Source organism: Thermobia domestica, chromosome 6, assembly GCF_964235325.1.
Source record: "Thermobia domestica chromosome 6, izTheDome1.hap1.1, whole genome shotgun sequence".
Lineage (NCBI taxonomy): Eukaryota > Metazoa > Arthropoda > Insecta > Zygentoma > Lepismatidae > Thermobia > Thermobia domestica.
Window position 1 is genome coordinate 113,841,080 of NC_137459.1, and position 5,116 is coordinate 113,846,195.

The following is a 5,116-nucleotide window of genomic DNA, read 5'->3' on the forward strand; positions in this document are numbered from 1 at the left end:
TCAGTTATACTGGGCAAATGCTAGGTTAGTACCTTGATCTAAGGCTCTGGAGACCTTCCTTCCATTCCTTTTCCAGTGTTTTCATCTGTTGATTACTACAGTGTAAAGTGGCCTCTGAGAAGGTATCTGGTAGCTTATAGTAAATAAACAATAACGACGTAATATATCTTCACGAAACGTGTGGGTTAATTTAACTACAGCCTTACAGTCCCAATAGATAGCTAAAGTTTTAATATCAATTTCCTGATTTTTAAAAACTATTTTCATATTGTTTCAGCTTTCAATTTTCTCATGTATGTTCCCACCGAGAATTGAACCTGAGATCACATGAACAAATGCGAATATGTTAAATATTTTTGAACACTTTAATATACAAAACACAAAACGCTTCAATGATATGAAGCATGGATATGTTTCGGTTACGTCCTGCAATGCATGATTAAAGAAGCCAGGAGGGTGAAGAAAAAATAACAGAAATCTCTTTTATATTTACTCCTACAACAAATTCTCAAACTCAGAAGGGTAAGCCACAAGTTAGGCAATAAAGTCATACAACGAACACAACCATATCACTCTCCTGAAATTCTCGCGTGTATGTTTAAAAAACTACTGTTGTTCCACGCCAACCAGTCTTATATTTTTTTTATGTATATACCTTCGAAGTGAAAGATATTCATTATTACATTTGTTGGTGGTTGGACTCTAGTGGGTCAGAAACTACTATTAATAAAGAGTATGTTTTGTCTACTATCCCTGCGATTAGAAGGGCCTTATCTAAAAGACATTTCATTTGTATATGAGAAAAGAAGAAAGTTTATTACCTGCGTGCAGTTAGCCCCCCCCCCTCATGTTAAATTTAAAATTACTTTTATGTCAATCGTTTCATCATCGTTTGATCAGGTATGATCAACAATTTTTAACGTTTGATCAGCTTTACTAACATAAATATAAGCGATAATTAGTGGGGGCTAACAACACGCTAGCCCCCACTTCACGTCAGATTCGTAATTTTTTGATGTCAATCGTTTGATCATCGTTTGATCAGGTTTGATCAACAATTTTCAACGTTTGATCAACTTTAGTAATAGAGATATAAGGGTTCCAAAATGGGGGGCCAGCCCAACCTTCACCTCCGATTCTACTTTTTATTATGTCAATCGTTTGATCATCGTTTGATCAGGTATGATCAACAATTTTTAACGTTTGATGAGCTTTCCTAGCATAAACATAAGCGATAATTAGTAGGGGGGGCTAACTACATGCTAGCCCCTCCTTCACGTCAGATTCGAAATTTTTTGATGTCTATCGTTTGATCATCGTTTCATCAGGTATGATCAGCAATTTTTAACGTTTGATCAGCTTTACTAACATAAATATAAGCGATAATTAGTGGGGGGCTAACTACACGCTAGCCCCCCCTTCACGTCAGATTCGAAATTTTTTGATGTCAATCGTTTGATCATCGTTTGATCAGGTTTGATCAACAATTTTCAACGTTTGATCAACTTTAGTAACAGAGATATAAGGGTTCCAAAATGGGGAGCCAGCCCCCCTTCACCTCCTATTCGACTTTTTCTTATGTCAATCGTTTGATCATCGTTTGATCAGGTACCGGTATGATCAACAATTTTTAACGTTTGATCAGCTTTGCTAACATAAATATAAGCGATAATTAGTAGGGGGGCTAACTACACGCTAGCCCCCCCCCCCTTCACGTCAGATTCGAAATTTTTTTATGTCAATCGTTTGATCATCGTTTGATCAGGTTTGATCAACAATTTTCAACGTTTGATCAACTTTAGTAACAGAGATATAAGGGTTCCAAAATGGGGGGCCAGCCCCCCCTTCACTTCCGATTCGACATTTTCTTATGTCAATCGTTTGATCATCGTTTGATCAGGTTTGATCAACAATTTTCAACGTTTGATCAGCTTTACTAACATAAATATAAGCGATAATTAGTGGGGGCTAACTACACGCTAGCGCCCCTTCACGTCAGATTCGAAATTTTTTGATGTCAATCGTTTGATCATCGTTTGATCAGGTTTGATCAACAATTTTCAACGTTTGATCAGCTTTAGTAACAGAGATATAAGGGTTCCAAAATGGGGGGAAGCGCCCCCTTCACCTCCGATTCGACTTTTTTATGTCAATCGTTTATCATCGTTTGATCAGGTATGATCAACAATTTTTAACGTTTGATCAGCTTTGCTAATATAAATATAAGCGATAATTAGTAGGGGGGCTAACTACACGCTAGCCCCCCCCTTCACGTCAGATTCGAAATTTTTTGATGTCAATCGTTTGATCATCGTTTGATCAGGTTTGATCAACAACTTTCAACGTTTGATCAGCTTTAGTAACAGAGATATAAGGGTTCAAAAATGGGGGACCAGCCCCCCTTCACCTCCGATTCGACTTTTTTTTATGTCAATCGTTTGATCATCGTTTGATCAGGTTTGATCAACAATTTTCAACGTTTGATCAACTTTAGTAACAGAGATATAAAGGTTCCAAAATGGGGAGCCAGCCCCCCTTCTCCTCCTATTCGACTTTTTCTTATGTCAATAATTTGATCATCGTTTGATCAGGTATGATCAACAATTTTTAACGTTTGATCAGCCTTACTAACATAAATATAAGCGATAAATAGTGGGGGCTAACTACACGCTAGCCCCCCCTTCACGTCAGATTCGAAATTTTGTGATGTCAATCGTTTGATCATCGTTTGATCAGGTTTGATCAACAATTTTCAACGTTTGATCAACTTTAGTAATAGAGATATAAGGGTTCCAAAATGGGGGGCCAGCCCAACCTTCACCTCCGATTCTACTTTTTATTATGTCAATCGTCTGATCATCGTTTGATCAGGTATGATCAACAACTTTTAACGTTTGATCAGCTTTACTAAAATAATTATAAGCGGTAATTAGTAGGGGGCTAACTACACGCTAGCCACCACTTCACGTCAGATTCGTAATTTTTTGATGTCAATCGTTTGATCATCGTTTGATCAGGTTTGATCAACAATTTTCAACGTTTGATCAACTTTAGTAATAGAGATATAAGGGTTCCAAAATGGGGGCCAGCCCAACCTTCACCTCCGATTCTACTTTTTATTATGTCAATCGTTTGATTATCGTTTGATCAGGTATGATCAACAATTTTTAACGTTTGATGAGCTTTCCTAGCATAAATATAAGCTATAAATAGTAGGGGGGGCTAACTACATGCTAGCCCCTCCTTCACGTCAGATTCGAAATTTTTTGATGTCTATCGTTTGATCATCGTTTCATCAGGTATGATCAGCAATTTTTAACGTTTGATCAGCTTTACTAACATAAATATAAGCGATAATTAGTGGGGGCTAACTACACGCTAGCCCCCCCTTCACGTCAGATTCGAAATTTTTTGATGTCAATCGTTTGATCATCGTTTGATCATGTTTGATCAACAATTTTCAACGTTTGATCAGCTTTAGTAACAGAGATATAAGGGTTCCAAAATGGGGAGCCAGCCCCCCTTCACCTCCTGTTCGACTTTTTCTTATGTCAATCGTTTGATCATCGTTTGATCAGGTACCGGTATGATCAACAATTTTTAACGTTTGATCACCTTTGCTAACATAAATATAAGCGATAATTAGTAGGGGGCCTAACTACACGCTAGCCTCCCCCCTTCACGTCAGATTCGAAATTTTTTTATGTCAATCGTTTGATCATCGTTTGATCAGGTTTGATCAACAATTTTCAACGTTTGATCAACTTTAGTAACATAGATATAAGGGTTCCAAAATGGGGGCCACCCCCCCTTCACCTCCGATTCGACATTTTCTTATGTCAATCGTTTGATCATCGTTTGATCAGGTATGATCAACAATTTTTAACGTTTGATCAGCTTTACTAACATAAATATAAGCGATAATTAGTGGGAGCTAACTACACGCTAGCCCCCACTTCACGTCAGATTCGAAATTTTTCGATGTCAATCGTTTGATCATCGTTTGATCAGGTTTGATCAACAATTTTCAACGTTTGATCAGCTTTAGTAACAGAGATATAAGGGTTCCAAAATGGGGGGCCAGCACCCCTTCACCTCCGATTCGACTTTTTTATGTCAATCGTTTATCATCGTTTGATCAGGTATGATCAACAATTTTTAACGTTTGATCAGCTTTGCTAACATAAATATAAGCGATAATTAGTAGGGGGGGCTAACTACACGCTAGCCCCCCCTTCACGTCAGATTCGAAATTTTTTGATGTCAATCGTTTGATCATCGTTTGATCAGGTTTGATCAACAATTTTCAACGTTTGATCAGCTTTAGTAACAGAGATATAAGGGTTCAAAAACGGGGGACCAGCCCCCCTTCACCTCCGATTCGACTTTTTTTTATGTCAATCGTTTGATCATCGTTTGATCAGGTTTGATCAACAATTTTCAACGTTTGATCAACTTTAGTAACAGAGATATAAAGGTTCCAAAATGGGGAACCAGCCCCCCTTCACCTCCTATTCGACTTTTTCTTATGTCAATCGTTTGATCATCGTTTGATCAGGTTTGGTCAACAATTTTTAACGTTTGATCAGCCTTACTAACATAAATATAAGCGATAATTAGTGGGGGCTAACTACACTCTAGCCCCCCCTTCACGTCAGATTCGAAATTTTTTGATGTCAATCGTTTGATCATCGTTTGATCAGGTTTGATCAACAATTTTCAACGTTTGATCAGCATTAGTAACAGAGATATAAGGGTTCCAAAATGGGGGGCCAGCCACCTTCACCTCCGATTCGACTTTTTTATGTCAATCGTTTATCATCGTTTGATCAGGTATGATCAACAATTTTTAACGTTTGATCAGCTTTGCTAACATAAATATAAGCGATAATTAGTAGGGGGGCTAACTACACGCTAGCCCCCCTTCACGTCAGATTCGAAATTTTTTGATGTCAATCGTTTGATCATCGTTTGATCAGGTTTGATCAACAATTTTCAACGTTTGATCAGCTTTAGTAACAGAGATATAAGGGTTCCAAAATGGGGGGCCAGCCCCCCTTCACCTCCGATTCGACTTTTTTTATGTCAATCGTTTGATCATCGTTTGATCAGGTTT